Here is a 19,426-nt window from a genome sequence, read left to right as displayed (position 1 = left end):
CTGTTCCTCACATGTTTGGACATGTTAGATACTGAAAGCCCCTGGCTGTGTACAAAAATATGTAAGTGTATATTAACTTTTTTATGTATAGCCTTCATCATGTTGAGCTAATCATACACTTGCTGAACATCAGTTTTCCTAATACCTTCTGAGAGAATTTTGAGAATGAGAACACCTGTCAAGGGGCTTTCTTTCCTCACGGATGCCCCTGGATCATCAGGGGGAGTTGCTATGTGGTTGCATAATTACCTGTTCACCCTGATCTGGGTGTCAGAATGACCTGGGGAAGTTAGGGTAAAGCAGATTTTCAGGCCCAAGAAATTGTGAGACCGTAAGCTTGGAATTGGGCCAAGCCTCAAATTTTATCAGGTTGTCTGAAGTCGTTTTGATGGCAGTAGCTACATAATAAAAACACAGAATAAGTGCCCTGGGACTCGAAGCATGTATACCAGTAACTTGAGGGTGTGGAATTGTTTCCAAGCTCCTTTGCCTCCGGCCTACTCTCCGTGCCTTTCGAATCACCGGTACAATTAAATGCTGAGCATTACTTAAGGTCTGTTCGAGGTGCTCTTCTTTTCTCTTGATAGATTCAGACTGATTGCAAAACTAGGTCACCTAGAGCATGAACAGTTGCAAGTTTTCCTTACTTAGTCTTTGTGTCTCAAACTTGAGCCCCGTGTACTCAAAGGGGAAACCGCTTTCAGGCTTAATAGTCTTCCAGATAACTTTGTTGGATAGATACTAACCTGAGAGACGGATACTGAATTCTCAGAGAATGTTTTCCAATTGGAAGTGTAACAGCAAAAGGGAATTTTTGGCTTTACGGTTAGCAGAACACATTGTCCTGGGATTCAACATCAAAATAAATGCGTGAAAAGTAAACATTCATGTAGAGTTTAGGGATTCCTAAATGTGTAGGTAAGTCCTGTGGATCCTTGGCTGCCGGTTTGAGGGATACTTAAAAAAAAATTTTTTTTTTTAATGTTTATCTTGGAGAGAGAGAGATGGTGACAGAGTATGAGTGGGTAAGAGGCCGAGAGAGAGAGAGAGAGAGAGAGAGAGAGAGAGAGACAGACAGACAGACAGGATCTGAGGCAGGCTCCAGGCTCTGAGCTGTCAGCACAGAGCCCTACACAGGGCTCGAACTCATGAACCCCGAGATAATGACCTGAGTTGAAGTCAGATGCTTAACCGACTGAGCCACCCAGGCGCCCTGAGGGATATTTTTAAATCTATTTAAAAGGTAATACTTCAAGCATGGTCATGACCTAACATTGGGTCAGATTTATGAAGTAGATGGAGGAGGTTATTTACCTCTGCTTGCTGATGATGCTGTACTTCGTAAAGTGTTGATTATGACCCTCTGCTGGAAATGGGGCCACCAGCTTCTCTTCAAGAAGGATGTTGAATGTTAGCAAGAATTCAGAAAACATTGGTGAAGGGCTTTGGGGTTTTTCTCTGAAATAAAAATCCTTGAGATTCTTCTTACCTCCTGTGAAACCACCCTGACCTTTTTGATATTCTTTCCTCAGTATTGGCATAATAGGGTAGTAAGAAAATAGCTTCCTCCTCAAAGAATTAAAATGGGCCTCTGAATAAATGTTTATTTCTATTTCCCTTTTACAGTTTCCTAAACCAAATGAAAGATGAGATGAATCTGTATAAAACCCTGTGAATCGTGTATATGAACATTTACCTATATTTCCTATAAAGTGCTATGAAAATGGAGATGACTTTCAAGTAATGGGTTTTGCATGAACTGACTATACCGTGCAAGAATGCTGTGTTGTCTTATATCATGGAGACTTAGGACAGTGGTGTCATAAGTACATATCCTGCTGGAAAAAAATGTGCTATGGTAAAAAGAGCAAGAAAACAGCTGCACTGATCCGTGAAATAGTACCGATGTGTTTTGTCAACCCATCAGATAGTGGAGCACTTACGTGGAGTTAGTGATTTTTACTCATGAAAGGGTTTTGTTTTGTTTCATTTTGGGAGTCTGTAGATGGAAAAGAAGAGTTAGGCTGCTGTAAAAACATGCATGATTAAAACTTGTTAATTCAGAGCTTCTTGTGTTCCCTGGCCTGTAGGAGGCTGTCAGTAGGCATTTGATGATGGATTCAGGAAGTGTTAGGTATCTACCGACTCTGAGATGGCTGGGTGGAAAGTACCCTGGGTTAAGTCCTGTCCCTGGCAGGCTATGTGAGGCTACATTGATTTCACACAGACTGAAATACTCATCAGATGATAAATTTACCCGGCTTGCAATTATTCAGTTCTAAAATTCCGAAGTTGATGGAGAAATCACACTGTCTAATAATACATCACCCTCTTTTACAGACAGAGAACCTGAGGCCCAGTTGGGTCAGATGATTGGCAGTAAATAATTAGGAGCAAAACTTGGTGGTTCTCATCCCAGCTCTTAAGTGTATACTTTCACTTAATAGCTCTCACTTTCTACAGAGTGTAACAGGATGCCAATAGTTCTCAGCTCACATTTTAACCCTTCAAAGACTCTGTGTGGGTGAAAGTTAATAATAGCCCATTGAACAGATGGGGACACTGACGATAGGAGAAGTTAAGTGATGGTTTTTAGGACCTGTATTTAGTAAGAGTAGAATCACTTCCCTTTTTGCTCATCATGGTATCAGCTCTTGTTGAATGTTGAGCTTTCTTAGGTCTCTACTAGAACGATAGGTAAGGTTGCTCTTACTGGAAATATTTTGGTTTTCCCATTTTTAATCTTTTGGAAATAGTGAACTTCCATCCGATGTGTGAAACTTGAGTAGTTATCTAACTAGATGCATCAAGTCAGAAAAAAAAAAAAAATACATGGATTCCTCATAGCCAAAATTGTCAGGCTTTACCATTCTAGCTTAAAAAAAACTTTTTTTTTATTAATGTTTGTTTATTCTTGAGAGAGAGACTGAGCATGAGCAAAGGAGGGGCAGAGAGAGAGAGGGAGGGAGACACAGAATCAGAAGCAGGCTCCAGGCACTGAGCTGTCAGCATGGAGCCTGACGTAGGACCCTAACTCAGGAACCTTGAGATCATGACCTTAGCTGAAGTCAGATGCTTAACCGACTGAGCCACCCACGTGCCTCATTCTTGATTTTTTTTTAAACCTGATATCTGAGTTTGTGAGTACAATCTCAAACTGTCAATCACTGGGAGTTTTTAATTTGGAACAAAAAACTGGAAAATTGATGTTATTTTTCAAATTTAAAATAGTCCTTAGGGGCGCCTGGGTTGCTCAGTCCGTTAAGTGTCCGACTCTTGATATTAGTTCGGGTCATGATCTCATGATTCGTGAATTCGAGCCCTGCATCAGGCTCTGTGCTGACAGCGTGGAAACTGCTTTGGATTCTCTTTCTGTGCCTTCCCCTGGTCATGTGTGCATGCTCTTTCTCTCTGAAAATAAATAAACCTAAAAAAAAAAATCTTGAAGAATGAAAAGTAAACTTTCTAAATTACAGGCCAAAATTCAATAAGCCCAGGTGTTCAAAGGCAGTAAATCATTAAGTGAAGCTAATTCTCACTTTGATGAGTGATTTTCTCATATCTTCCAAAAGATTGTCTGTTGAAACCATACATCTCACGGAGGGGAAAAACATCCAGATGGGGCCAGGTGACTTGGAAAAGGGGAAAGACACTGTAGTTTTGTTTCCACATGATGAAGACTTGGAACCAACATAAGGCAGAAGAGACTTGCTTTCATAACCTGCTTGAGACCTGGATTTACCAAAATAGTAGGAGTTGAGCTAGTTGTATTGTTATACTCAGCCATACGTACCAAAGAAGATGACGTTTCACCCTTGACAATGAAAACATATCCTTGACATTTAAAGAAGGAAAGAGTATCGAGGTAATGCTCTGATGTTACTGTTGAGGAAACCCACATTTAGGGAGATGAGCAGACTTGTCCATGCTTTCACACACAGGTGCCAAGTCAGACCCCCAACCCTCTCTTCCTGAGCCCTTGTTACTAAAATGAACTACGTTCCTAGATAATCAGTTGACAAACTGTTGTCTGGGATAGTTGTCCATGAGGTATGTGCACAATGGACAAGCTGGCATTTCTCCCAAAGATCAAGAGTATACAATCGGCTAGGTCAGAGGTGCCGTTGACAGTTGTCAGAATGAGATGAGCTCTGATAGGGAACACGTGGAATAAAGGTGGACTTGGTCAATCAAGACTGCTAAGAAGCCAGCTCTGGGAATAGCAAGTACATGTTGCGGGGGTGGGGGTGGGGTAGTTGAGATGACATGACCAGAAGTTGACCCCACAGTTGGATCCCCACAAGCTCATCCCCTCCTGGTCCTTGGAATGGAGGTCCAGCACTGTCGCCAAAGCTGGGGGCCATTTCAAGGTATTGAGACCTTGACCTATACACAACTGTGTGTATGATACATATATGTATACATATAATACACAGATACACACACACACACACACACACACATATATACACTCTACTAAGATTGTGGCATGCGGGTGGCAGATACCTCCTCACCTTGCAGCCACCCCAGCCAAGCCTTGTGACTTCCTTTGTTTGTTACAACTGCCACCTATCAATCTGGGGTGGTCTGATGCTTCCTTTGTCTCTTCAGACCCTCTGCATATGACAAACAATGGGCGAACGCAACCGTGTGATAGAGTGGCTTAGGGTATAGTTAGCAAAATAGTCTCTGTGGTTCATTGACTGAAGAAAATAGAGCCACTTTTAAACCCCTGAAGGCAAAGAATTTGTATCCTTTTAAAGATCCTGGAGAGAAGTTATTTTTGATAACTTGTTCCAATGTTGGACCTCATGTATGTTAGGAATTGTTTAAATCGTAAGTATCACATGATGAGGCTTAAACCTGAGGTTAAGCAAATTAAGAAATACAACATTCCCAATTCTTTTTAATGTTTATTGTTGAGAGAGACAGAGACACAGAGGTGGGTGGGGCGGGGCAGGTGGTAGAGAGGGAGACATAGAATCTGAAGCAGGCTCCAAGCCACCCAGGTGCCCCATATTAGTAATTCTTTAGAAGCACTCTTTGTGTTTCTTTTTTCTCCTTTCTTCCTCACTTTGAAAGTAAATTCTTTTCTGATGTCTAATATAATGAGTTTTCCCTGTTGAACCTGATAAAAATTTTTATCTCCTCTAATACTAGTGTATTAATCTTCAGCTTTAGTGCCATTTTTGTCTTCCCTCATACCTTTTTTTTGCCCTCTTTTTTCTAGAAAAGTTATTCAAGACTTCATTTTTTTAGAGCATTTTTTGGTTTATAACAACCTTGAGAGGGAGATAGAGATTTTCTATATACCCCATGGCCACAAAAATGCATAGCCTGTTCCCCATTACTAACATCACTCACCAGAATGGTACTGACGGACTTAATTTTTATCAGGGATAAACCTACATCGTCATTACCCAAAGCCCATTGTTTATCTTCGGGTTCCCTCTTGGTGTTCTACTTTCTGTGGTTTTGGACAAATGTTGAATTACACATGTCTATCATTATAGTATCCTACAGGGTACCTTCACAGCCCTAAAAATCCTCTATGTTCTGCCTTGTCATTTCTTGCTCCCCCGCTTCCTCCCACATTCACCCCCCTGTGGCAACCACTGATGTTTTTGTTAACCTAGTTTTGCCTTTTCCAGATTGTAATATAGTTGCAGTCCTACAGTATGATTGGCTTTTGAGATCTGCTGCTTGAACTTAGTAATATGTGTTTAAGGTTCCTCCTTGTCTATTCAGGCCAGGATAGCTTTTTTTTTTTCTTTTCTTTTAGCACCAAATGCATCCTATTGTCTGAGTTTCTTTATTAAATTCACCTGCTGAAGGGCACCTGCTTGCTTCCAAGTCCTGATAATTATGAATAAAGCTGCTGTAAACATCCACGTACAGTTTTCATGTAGACATTTATTGTCGACTCCTTAAGGTAACTTAGGGGTGCATTTGCTAGATCATACGTAAGAATATGTTTAGTTTTGTAAAAAAAGAAAAATAGGCAAAAATAGGCAAATGTTTTGCCGAAGTGACTGTACCATTTCACATCCCTACCAACAGTGAGCTAGAGAGTTCCTGCTGATGCCTGCCTCTATCAGCACGTGGTGGTGTCTTTGTTTTGGACTTCGGTCACTCTAATAGGTGTGTGATGGTTCCCTTCATATCCTTAAGTCAAATACAAAGGAATGTTATTTTCCGGGTTAATCATATATGCCTAGGATTTTTGCTTCTCTGTTGAAGCTACTTCATATTCTCAGCGCACTTGATTTCCTTGCTACTCTGAAGTTGCTTCTTAGTCTTTGCTTCATTCACTGGCTCATTCCATATATGTTGGGGTATGTACTATTAGTAGGTGCCATGTTTTATGCTGGAGATAAAAAGGTCAACCAGGGGGTGCCTGGGTGGCTGAGTCGTTTGAACAAGCGTCCAACTTCAGCTCAGGTTATGATCTTGCGGTTCTGGAGTTCGAGCTCTGCATTGGGCTCTGTGCAGACAGCTCAGAGCCTGGAGCCTGCTTTGCATTCTGTGTCTCCTCTCTCTGCCCCTCCCTCGCGTGTGTGCGTGTTCTCGTTCTCTCTCTCTCTCTCTCTCTCTCTCTCTCTCTCAAAAATAAACATTAAAAAAAAAGTAAAAATTGACATGAATTTTAAAATGCAGATTTGAAAAATATTTTAAAATACCTTTTAACCCAACAACATGCCTGCTTCTTTCTTTTCCACCCCAATTCCTAAAAAAAAAATTCAACGTTTTTTAATAGCTGATATCCAGAAAAGTATGCCTATCATACCTGAATGTCTAAATGAATTCACAAAGTGGCCAAACTCGCATAATCAGCAAATTGAGAAATAGATGATCAGTTCTTGAGAAGCACTCTTTGTTTTTCTGTCCTCTTTTTTCCCTCCCTTTGAAAGTAAATTCTGTTCTGGCATCTAATACAATAGAGTTTTGCCTGTTGTTGAACAGTTTTTTAGCGGCCCTGATATTAAGGAACATTGAATAGGACTGCTTCAAATGATCTTGGTGTATCTTCTTGGTGGACATATGCTCAGATGTCCATTAGGTAGATTAATAGGAATGGAATTACTATGTTGTAAGTAGTACATTCACAGAGATGTACTAGAAACTGCCAAACTGATTTTCTTTTTTTTTTTTTTTTCAACGTTTTTTATTTATTTTTGGGACAGAGAGAGACAGAGCATGAACGGGGGAGGGGCAGAGAGAGAGGGAGACACAGAATCGGAAACAGGCTCCAGGCTCCGAGCCATCAGCCCAGAGCCCGACGCGGGGCTCGAACTCAAGGACCGCGAGATCGTGACCTGGCTGAAGTCGGACGCCCAACCGACTGCGCCAAACTGATTTTCAAAGCAATTACATTCCTTTGCAAATGACTACTGATAACTTGTATATGCACTTAACTGCACCCACCCACCCTGTTTACCTTTCTCCAAAAGTTATGAGTAATTTATCTCTTCTGTTGAGTATATTTTTAACTTATTATCGTATGTGTATCCTCTGTCACCTTTAAGCAATTTCCCTTATGTGTCTACTATGTCAGATGTAAATAGTAGTGACTAACAGCATATTTTTTATGTGAACTTAATTTGAGTTTTAGATTCGTAGAAACATTGCAGAGGTAGAAAGTACATTTCTCACTACTTTTAACTTCTTTATCATTTGTACAGTTGTCAAAAATGAGAAACCAACATTGGTACATCACTAATAACTAAATACCAGACTCGATGTGTATTTCCCTAGTTTGCTTACTGTCCCTTTCTTGTTTGAGTTTCCAATGCAGGATACTGCAGTTGAATTTACTCCTCATGTTTCCTTATTTTCCTTGAGTCTGCGACAATTTCTTGGTTTTCCCTTGTTTTCAATGACTTTGATGGCTTTGAGTGCTGTTGGATGTTCAGAAGAATCGTGCTTTTTCTCAGGATTATATTAGCATTACGAGATCTGAGGAAGAATACCACAGGAGTGAAATGTCCATGTCACGTCAGGGCCACATGACATGCCCACGAAATCCCTGGTGATACTAGTCTTCATCCTTGGTTACGGTAGTGTTGGTCAGGTGTCTCTACTGTCAAGTTATTTTTCTTGTTGTTCTTACTTGATTCTTTAGAAACCAGTCATTAGGTTGAACCAGTGCACACTTTTAAATAGTGTGGTGGGCGGAGTTAAGTAGTCTCCTCACCTTGAATGAGGGCAGGGCTCATGAATAGAAGGAGACAGCAGTGAAGGTGATGGCATAGTCCATCCTGTGACTGCTCTGCTCTGTGAGACAGAAGGCAGATGTTCCTGGTGGATTGGAAAAAGTAAGCCCCCTGTTGGGAGAGCATCACATGGTTAAGAACTGCAAGTGGCCTCTAACAATTGGGAGATTTTAGTTAATTTGTTACAGAACAATGAAAAATAAATGGCTCCAAATGACAGGAAATTGATACAAATACTTAACACATTTTGTTTTTGCTATCAACACTGTCTTCTGGGCCTTGTCTGTGGATTGAAGCTAAATGTAGAAAAGCAATAAATCCAGGGCATTATTATCATGTATACTCTACTGCAAAATTTCTATAGGTGCAAGGATCCTATTTCTTACATTCCAAGCATACAAGTCAGGTGAATATTAGTTTCTCCTACTCTATTGCTCAAAAATCAGACCACAGTTTAATTTGCTTCAGATTTGGTTAAAAAATTTTGTAAAAATTGTATTTAAAACCCTTTACTTCTTAAAAAGAAATACCCAAATCTCTCCAAACATTTAGTTATTTCTATTTATTGAATATAGTCAGGAGATTTTTATTTGAAGACAGACATTTTAGAGTGTGTTGATTCCTATTCTCATTTGGACCGTATCCATTCTAGGCCTGATGAACAAATTGCATTTTAAGGTGCGATATATGCTAAGATATATAGAATCTGGATGGCTTATTACATAAAATCTTTTTATTGTTGAATTGCTTATTAATCATGATCACTTTTGTTTATCTTACTCTTCTTTGTTACTGAGTATCTTCATATGGCCAGTAATGAGTCGTTATTTGCTCAAATTTAGAAATCTAAAACTGTGACGACAGAATCTTGAAAAAAGAAAAAACAAACAAAAAAAAATGTGGCACCAGGCTGGCCCAGTCAGTAGAGCATGCAACCCTTGATATCCGGGTTGTGAGTTCAAGCTCCACATTAGGTATACAGGTTACTTAAAAATAATAAAATCCTAAAAAAAAAAAAAACAAAAATTGATGATAGCAAGTATTTGGTATGGGTTTCTGTTGTATATGTACATGTGCTTTACTCATTAGGACTCTCCCCTGAATGAGAATGCTGAGTGTAAAGGCTGTCTGTCTGTATTTCTCTGAGTTGAGTCTTATTGACTAACAGTTCATGTGGTCGGAGCCAGAGAAGTGCCTTGTAAATTAGGAGTTCCCCACATGCCAGAATGAGGACTTCTTCTGGAATATCCACACCCACAAAAGTACTGCAGCATTTTCCAGGCAGCTCTTGATACTCTGCACAGATCTTTGCAAGAAGCTAAGAGTGTCTTACGCTGCAAGAGGGAGGTAAGCTATGTGTATGTGTGTACTTGGCTGGTGTATTTGCTCTGTAGACAGACATGAAATGAAAACTTGTGTTTTATTTTACTCCTTTCATTCCTACGCTTTATGCTGCATGCACTGAGCTGGGGCTATTCAGGGGTTCCTCTGGGTAGTTTGGCTTTTACCTCCATTTTAACTCCTTTGTGGACTTTATTTTCATTAGTATATTTCCATGGACTTTCACAGTTGGAGACAATTATTAGTCTCTAATTCCCCCGTGACCACCTACAACTCTCTTGACTCTTACAAGTTGATTTATTTTTGTGTTGCTTGTTAGTGACTTGCCTCCATAGTTGTTTTTCTGTTTACCTGCCGGTAGCCGATGTTCTCGTGGACATGGGTTTCTTAATGGTAGTAGTTGCAGGTTGAATTTCTTGGGTTTTATACTTGGCCCCCAACTGTGCCTAATGTACCACTTGAGAAGAATGGCTTAATTTGTGTCTCAGCCAGGACGCAATCAAGATTATTACTGCTGTCTACTGCATAGAGTAATCTGAATATGACTTCATTTTCATTGCCATAGCATTTCTAAAACTGTCTTAGGATTTTAAAATAACCTTCTTTGTCTTAAAGACTATAAGCAGATGCAGAAAAATGCCAGCAGGCAGAGGTAAACTGAGAATATTCCAATGTTCCATCACCACATCTTGAAAATTCTTCATCAGTCTCACTGGTGAGTGATTCCTGACCAACATCCAGAGTGCTAGGCTTAGGGGCCAACAGAGAAGAAAAACAGCAATATAACGTTGCTAAATCCTGCCCCTTGGTATAACTTATCCTCAGTGTTGATTTCATGATGATTGCTTTTTTATAATTCTGTGACTAAATGAGAAGTTGATGAGTCATTACATAATTAAATAACCATGAAACAGCAGGACGCATACTCTGGGCACTCTCAAACAGGCGGGACGTGTTTTCACTTCACTGGGTTGATAGAGGAAAGGTGACTCTTGGGGAAACTTTTTTTTTTTTTTTCTTAATACATTTTTTTAACATATAAAACATGTATATCTAGGGGTAAAGAGAGGACTCACATCAAACAAAGCAACATTTTTATTAATTGTATAAAATTTTACAGGCTATTAACCAAAGAAGAAGTAAGCTTTGCTTACTTAAGCTTTGCTTTATGTCTTTCCACGATTTGGATTAAATGATCTTTTCCATCGAGGTCTGGGCTCTGTCTCTGGCAGAGACATCAAAAGATGATTGTGGGAGGCCTTGATTACTGTCACAACAGTGTCAAAAAATTACTCGAAGAGCCAAAATACACTGATGATCCTCATTGATCATCAACATACATGAATCTCTATAAAACTTGAACATTTTTTCAATAGTTAATAGTTCAGTTAAAAACAAATCTATAATGAAAAGAACTATAATGCTATTACTACTTAAATAATCCCTCTTTTTCATTGTATTTGATAGGGTACAGATGGGGTTCTCTGTGATGGGTCTCCCTTTTCCTTCCCCTCGTGTCTGCTTGATGACTTTAATGACCACTGTCCACTGTGAGGTTCAGGTGTTAGCAAGGATGGAAATGATCCCTATTCTGGTTTACTAAGGCTGATGGCCTCTGGAGTTGTATTCACTTCCTTCTCTATATATTAGTATACCCACTAACTTGACCTTGCTTGGACTGTTTGTATCCGTATAGCTCTGGAGCACTCTCTCATCAGTTACACACTTGAATGTCCAGAGGTGTTTACTATGGCCATCTGCAAACTTCAATATCTAGTGAGATCATATCCAACACTGATTCTGACAAGGCCCTGTTTTTTATGCTACTTCTCTCTGAGATAAGCCTGCTGGTGGTGGTGGTGGTGTTTTGTTGTTGTTGTTGTTTTTTTGTTTTTTTAATTTTTGAGAAAGACACGGGAGTGTGAGATGGGAAGGGGCAAAGAGAGGGAGACACAGAATCCAAAGCAGGCTCCAGGCTCCAGGCTCCGAGCTGTCAGCACAGAGCCAGATGTGGGGCATGAACCCACAAATGGTGAGATCATGACCCGAGCAGAAGTTGGATGCTCAACCGACTGAGCCACCCAGGCGTCCCAGTGTTGTTTTTTTGACATGAAAAATTTTTTTCTTGGTGCCAGTTACTCATAACAAAAATGTCTTCCCCTTCTCCAGCTTGAGTGTTTAAGATTACTTCCAGATAGACCCTCATTACTGACTTCTGAAAACAGACGACTCCCACTGCCTCTTGGCACTGCCTCCCTCTGCCACCTGCAACAGATGGTGTTTAAGTAATTTATAAAATCACTTGTCCTCCTGGTCAGTTACATTTCCCAAAACCATTAATTTCTTTCTAATTTTCTCTTTCCTTAAAGGCAATGAAACTTGGATGGTCCTTTAAATATTTTCTTCACTTGGAGGCACCTGGCTCAGTCATGATCTCTGCCCAGGTCATGATCTCATGGTCTCATGAGTTTGAGCCCCTTTTCAGGCTCTGCCCTGACAGTGTGGAGCCTGCTTGGGATTCTCTGTCTCCCCCTATCTCTCTCTGCCCTTCCCTGCTCATGCTGTCTCTGTTTTTCTCAAAATAAGTCAGTAAACTTAAAAAAAAAAAAAAAAATTTTTTTTTTTCTTCCCTTTGGGTAAAGCAAGTTCCAAGTTTTCAAGAGAGTATATGCTAGTACATACCTAAGCCATTCAATCTCGTGCCTAGGAGTTTGTTGATCCACAGTCAAAGCATAAGTAACTTAATTTCTAATACCTGTGTTTTAATTGGCCTTCATTTAAGGTGTGATTTAACGCAACCTTTCCATATGTACCTTTTGTAGTCTGTCTTGGTGTGTAAATCTTTTGAAACTAGAAGGAGTTAGGAGCACACATTTTGAGAAAAGTACCTTTAGGGTATAAGCAGTGATTAATACATGTTTGGAATGACCTATGCAGTCGAGGTTCTTAGGCAGAGGGAATATTCCCTATTTCATGTAGTTTGGTAATCATCAAGTGCTGTATGTTGTTAGGTGTCTTAGAATTCCTAGGCAAGTTGCTGAAATTAATTTTTTTTTACCATAAAACAGTTGGTATTTTATTTTGCCGAAGATGATACTCAGCCTTTTATTTTTTATTTATTTATTTAAAAAAATTTTTTTTAATGTTTATTTTTGAGACAGAGAGAGACAGAGCATGAATGGGGAAGGGGCAGAGAGAGAGGGAGACACAGAATCGGAAACAGGCTCCAGGCTCCGAGCCATCAGCCCAGAGCCTGACGCCGGGCTCGAACTCACAGACCGCGAGATCGTGACCTGGCTGAAGTCGGACGCTTAACCGACTGCGCCACCCAGGCGCCCCGATACTCAGCCTTTTAAAAAGCAATCTGGGAACATTTGGTGACTGAGGAGCTCCTCAGGTCAGGGTCCTCTAACTTACCATTTTCATTCAGTGAACACTTCTTAGTGTCTTCTGGGTGAAAAGTACTGTATTGACTGTGACAGTTAAAGAGGTTATATTATCCTTGAACTAAAGCTGATGACAATTTAGTAGAAAAAAACAGTAAGAACTAAGCATGAGGTAAAACAGAAAGACTTGGTAGAGGTACAAATTTCCATGGAATCAGTGAGAGAGGTGCTATTGCTTGCATTTGGAATGATACCCAAAGCTATGGGAAGCCTGCATTTGAATTAGATTTGTGCACCTCTCTTAGCAGCCATCTCTTGGTTGGAGAGGGGAGAATGACGTATCTGTCTTACCTCACCCAACCAGCTTCTAGTCTTGTTTGTAACCTAAGTTTCTTGCCGTGTACAATTAGTTTTAAGGAGGTAATTTTGTACCTCTTGATTTCCTTGCTAAATTGGACAAGGAATGCAGAACATAAAATAGGTCTTGAACTTTTTGTGGGCAACACAAGAAATGCCTTGACAGTTGTTCAAGAGTTTTCCATTTTTTTAAAGGATTTTTTTTTAATAGTGACCACGTGTGCCAAGTAGGGGGAGCGGTACAAAGAGAATCTTAAGCAGGCTCCATGCCCAGTAGAGGAACCAGACATACGGCTTGATCTCATGACCCTGAGATCATGACCTGAGCTGAAATCAAGAGTATGACCCTTAACCGACTAAGCTTCCCAGGTACCCCTGAAGAAATTATGGAAATAAACATGAGGTATAATTAAAATTGGTGATTTTGATAGGAGCATTTAGAAGTTTAACTTGAGTTGACAAGTTAACCTCATATCTATTTATAGTGAAGGTAAAAGTGACAGAAGTGACAGAAGAATGAGGAACCTGGGTGTGTTTGTGTGACCAGGATCTCAAGAATAAGGTCATTGTGTCCAATTGTGTCCATTTTGTCATTGTGACATGGTCTTTTTTTTTTTTGTTCTGTTTTTTTTTTTTTTAGTATTTACCTGAGAGAGAGAGAGAGCGAGCGAGAGCGAGAGCGAGAGAGAGAGAGAGAGAGAGAGAGAGCTAGAGAGAGCGCACACAGGGGAGGGGGCAGAGACAGGGAGACACAGAATCTGAAGCAGGCACCAGGCTTGAAACCACGAACCGTAAGATCATGACCCAAGCTGAAGTTGGACCCTTAAATGACTGAGCCACCCGGGAGCCTCTTGATGTGTTCTGTTAGACATCAGTATCTTCTACTTGCCTGCTGACCCATTCAACTGCTTTACGGTGCTGTTTCATTATTATTATTAACAGGTGTATAAGAAGGCAAAATTAAAACCAAGTAAGTGTAAAGACCTCAAGGTGGGTGGAATATAGTGGGGGTACAGCTAAGTGGGAGGAGGCCACATTTTCAGATTTTCAGCTGCTTATTTGTGGACATGTAGGGCTTCTAGGTTTGTTATGTTCAATGTGCCCTATTTAATATAATCAGGGTACGTTTGGTTCTCTCAAAGGTTTCTTTCCATTATTAAATTTCAGAAGCTTTTAATAATTTTATGAAGCTTATAAAGACTAGTCCTTTTATGTTTTGGTAAAACCATTTTTTAAAAAAATTTAATGGCTGATGCTATCTTGAAGCCATCTGAGGGTTCTGGGCTGTGGAGAGCAGAAATTAATGATGCCTGACTTGTCTAACTTCTGCAGGTGGAGGAGTGCCTTTGGATTAGGCACCCTCTGGGTTGAAGTTTATTAGAGTATGAACATTCTACTGAACTATCACTGTGGTACCTAAAACAGCTTCTTTTCAGAAGGATTGGGCCTCTTCTTTGGTAGCTGACTCAACAGGCAAATGACTATTCCCAGGGCACATTAATAAACACCCATGTTCTTGGCTGTTGTGGATCTGTGAACCAATAGTACTCTTGAAGCAGGGGTAGTATTAAGCTGAGCAGCTTCGAAGTCTACTCGGGTTTGCAATAAAGCAGTACTAAAAATTAATAAAAATTATAGGTATTAAAAATGAAGGTAGTAAACTACAGCGATTGACCATTTTGTAAATTCCAGCATTAAATAATGTTATATATATATATATATATATATATATATATATATATATATATGATTATAAATAATATTACAAACTATTCTCCAGTACAAGGTAATCATTTACTTTTAACCTTTAACTGGCTAATATCTAAGGATGTTTTGGTTTTCTGCATAGTGAAATAGATGGTGATACAATTCTAGCTTTACCTGAAAATCCTGTTTTACCTGAAAAAAGCTTCCCAGAAAAGTAAGTTACATATTTCTTAAATTTTAATAGAAATGCTCTTAAAATTATTTCACATGATCTATAAGGCATGAAGCATTGTTTAGCTGAAATTCCAAAAGAGATGGCAATTTAAAGGAATGTTTGCTCTGTAATAAACCTTGGGTCAGAGGTAGCCTCTGGATATTGCTTTCTTAAGATAGGATCTAAGGATTTGCCCTATATTTGCACTATAAAATGTTTTATTAAAGTACTGGTATGTTGGAAAAAATACCTACAGTGGATTTGGTAAGATGATTTTACACGTAAACAACCCTGGCACTCTTGATCTTTCGTACTCTGGTTTACTTTTTCTTTATACTTTTTCTCAAATCACTTATTAACTACTAGACTGTTACTTTACTAATCTATCATGTGTACAAATCACTTCTTTCTCTCCATGGTACAATATAAGGTATGTGCTGGAAGAGATCTTTCTCTAGTATGTTCATCTACAAGCATCTCCAACAATGCCAACAGCATTGTAGTTATTCAACAATAGATATTGTTGAATGAATGAATTAATAAGAACAATGGGTTTTTTTTCTCAAAAAGCATCATTCTTATATGTGCTATAATTTTTATTTAAAATTTGCTTAAGATTAGATATTTAAAATACACTATGGGAACTTAAGTTATGAAAATACTTATTTCAAATACTTATTCCAAATTCTGTTCTAATATCATTTAAATATTCTGTACTTTTTTATGAAATAATCTTGGTTCGTTTATATTTCATGCTAACATTTTAAGAAAAATGGATTTAAGACCTAGAATTGACAAATTACGAATTTCACTTTTAAATCAACAATTGATATTTTTGCTGATCTCAGTCAATTTCTTTGTTTCCTACTTTAAGGCCCCAGAGTATTTCTCTTAAAGACACCAGTTAAATTCCTCTGGAAGTAAAAGGTTATACTTGAGAGGAGAAAGAAAAATTGTATTACCTATAAGTTATGCTGCTCTAGAAAAAATGAGAAATTTTTTATTACTTACATAAAAATACACACAATTGGAATTTTCTAGTCAATATTTATATTTTATATCTAAAAGTCTTAACACAGTCTGCTTTAATAAGGGCTTCCTGAAATGGTGCTTTTAAAAATGCAATGAAGGTGGGCGCCTGGGTGGCTCAGTCGGTTAAGCGTCTGACTTCGGCTCAGGTCATGGTCTCAAGGTTCATGGGTTTGAGCCCCACATCAGGCTCTGTGCTGACAGCTTAGAGCCTGGAGCCTGTCTTCAGATTCTGTGTCTCCCTGTCCCTCTCCTGCTTGCTCTGTCTCTCTTTCAAAAGTAAATAAAAACTAAAATTTCAAAAAAAATTAAAAAGGCAATGAAGGTAAACAATGTAATGTTGAAGTAACAAATGTATAATGTATACATATCACTTGTTTTATGTATTTTGGTAGGTTTTCTACTTACAGAGAAAGTGAAATCCTCTCACAATTAACCACTGATGGACAGAAGTAGAGTTTTCTTGGTTAGTTTTGATAATTTTTGTATTTCAGCTTCTATTTCCTGTTTATTCATGAAGACTGTATTTTCCTCTACTTATGAGAACATCCTTTCCTCTAGTTCTTTGAGCGTATTTATACTTTCTGTGTTAAATATTGTCTAACAAATTTACCATCTTAGCCAATTTAGGTTAGGTATCTACTGACTGTGGGGTTTTTGTTGTTGTTGTTGTTGTTGTTTTTTGTTTTTTTTTTTTTTAGCTCTGTTTAACAATACTTATTGTAATTCTTGCATTTTTTTTTTTCATGTGGAAAGCACATTACTGAGAAAACATTTTGTACAAACACTAAGGTTTTGTCTTTTGAGCATGCAGTTAAATTATTAATTGAACATTTAGGACTTGTGTAGTTTTGATTTAATGCTTTCTTAGAATCTTTGGAAAGCTTAGGGAATTTTCTCAAGCCCCTGTTACTTGGGATGTCAATTTTCAAAATGTGCTTTGCTAATCTTTAAGGACTTGGTTTCGGTTTGTTTCAGGTTACATTTAAAGTAGGCCTTATCTTCGATCTTGGGCCTTACTTCCAGAGTTGGCTTTTGGTCTTTGCTGAGTGCACATGATATTAATGCAGTAATAAGGAGGTGTTAATAAGATGTTTTCTTGGCAACATAAAACAAGGAAAATGATGTTTTAGCTTGTTTCGGCTATGAAATTGTCTTTATTATAAATGTTTCTGGGTTTTGTGTGAATGATATGTTGTCATCTTTTTTTACAGCTGGAACTCTGGGGATTTAAAATGAGCATCTTTTGCATGACCTTCTTACACGAAAAACAGTTGAAACTTCATGTTCCACATCATTCTGCTATGCATTATCTAAGTAAACCTTTGTGAGTTGCATGGCATTCATTTTGACCTGAATTTTCTTGCCCAGTGTAACTTGGGAAGACTACATCCTCTAGGACCACATGTACACAGCTGTCAGAGTGTGGTTTCTTGAATGCATTTATTTATTTTTTTTTTATGTAGCTCTTTCAAGGAGGCTTAGTCAAAATTCTCCTGAGCATTGAAGACAGTGTGCTTCTCACTCAACTTTTTCTCCAACTCATGGACTTAACAGACTTTTTTTCTAGAAAGATTTCATTTGAGGAATAGAAAGAACAGAAGATTGTAATAGCTTTCTGATGACCATCAACTTCAATTTCCTTGGCTGCTATTATATTCAGCTCCCATAGCTGGGCCTTCACATATGAATTAACCTCCAGCCTAAGGAGAGTCTGAGAGACATAGAAAAGAAGTGTCATGGCTTTTCACCTTTAGGCTTCACCATCTTTAGGGCCCTGCCTGAATTACGTCCTCCTGGTTGAGCGCTGGCCCAGGAAGAGAATACTTTATTTTTAAAGTTTCCTCAGCCATGTATTAGAAACATCAGATACTGTGGTATTACACAAGATGACCAATGAGGCTATATTCCAGTTCATGGTCTACTTTGACAACCCTGCCTCGTAATGTCAGTCAAATGTGTCCCATCTTTTCCACCTTGACTGCCACAATTTCTGTCTAGATGTTGATAATTACTAGCTTGGCCTCTTGACACTGATTTTCCTAGCATCCACTCTGGAAGTCCAGTAATTCCTTATCCACAGAGCTATATAGAGGATACAGCATTTTAAAAAGGCAAATTACTTGGAATGTGAAATTCTCCTCTGCATTAAGTGGAAACTATACATGAAAGGAATGAAATGAGGAGGAAGACAAAATAGACTTGAAAGAGAACAGAGAAGCATAACGTTTTGAACAGTTGGGTTCTTCACTCCTTGAACCATACCTTCTTTTTCTTTTTTTTAATTTTTAATTATTTTGGGTAGAGTACGAGTGGGGAGGGGCAGAGAGAAGGGAACAGAGGATCTGCTTCGGATCCTGAAGCAGGCTGACAGCAGCAAGCCCAATGTGGGGCTCAAACTCATGGACTGTGAGATCATGACCTGAGCCTAAGTCCGACGCTTAACCAACTGAGCCACCCAGGTGCCCCAAAGCATACCTTCTGCAGGTATGGCTGCAGACTTCTCTTTATAAGCTATATACTATATTCAGTGCAGTTTTCCCTGTTCTCTGTCCCAGTGAAAACCAGCTTGCTCCCATACGATTGACTCCCTGTCTGTCCCACTAATATGGATGTCAGTGCCCATGTTGACTGCCACTTTAAGATTAACAGCTTCTGGGATGCCTGGGTGCCTCAGTCCGGTAAACATCCGACGTCGGCTCAGGTCACGATCTTGCAATTTGTGGGTTCAAGCCCCGTGTAGGCTCTGTGCCGACAGCTCAGAACCTGGAGCCTGCTTCAGATTCTGTGACTTCTCTCCCTGCCCACCCCCGCCCCCCCAGCTCAGGCTATGTCTCTTTATCTCTCAAAAATAAACATTAAGTATATTTAAAAAAAAAAAAAGGATTAACAACTTCATAGACCATTCACCTGGCTTTGAATTTATTTTCTGAGATACTACTTTTTGGATTGTCTCTTCTTCCCTAATTGCCATTCCCAGCTTTATTGTGAAGGAGGTAGTGGTTAAGATTGATGGACCCAAGTTTCTGAGTACATTGTTCTACAATATTCCGCCTAGGTTTCCAGATTCAGGTTTCCTTTAAGTTAAAAACAAAAACAAACAAACCCAAACCAAAACAAACAAAAAACACACAAAATTATGCTTCTGCATAGTTGGGCAGGGGAAAAAAAATACCCAA

At 39.1% G+C, this 19,426-nt stretch overlaps 1 pseudogene; it reads right to left on the bottom strand.

The window, feature by feature from the left end:
- Positions 1-17,477: 17,477 nt before the first annotated feature.
- LOC131519394 (small ribosomal subunit protein eS7-like) lies at positions 17,478-18,014 on the bottom strand (annotated as a pseudogene).
- Positions 18,015-19,426: the final 1,412 nt, after the last annotated feature.

This window comes from Neofelis nebulosa, chromosome 1, assembly GCF_028018385.1.
Source record: "Neofelis nebulosa isolate mNeoNeb1 chromosome 1, mNeoNeb1.pri, whole genome shotgun sequence".
Classification (NCBI taxonomy): domain Eukaryota; kingdom Metazoa; phylum Chordata; class Mammalia; order Carnivora; family Felidae; genus Neofelis; species Neofelis nebulosa.
This window is presented reverse-complemented; position numbering and strand designations above follow the sequence as displayed.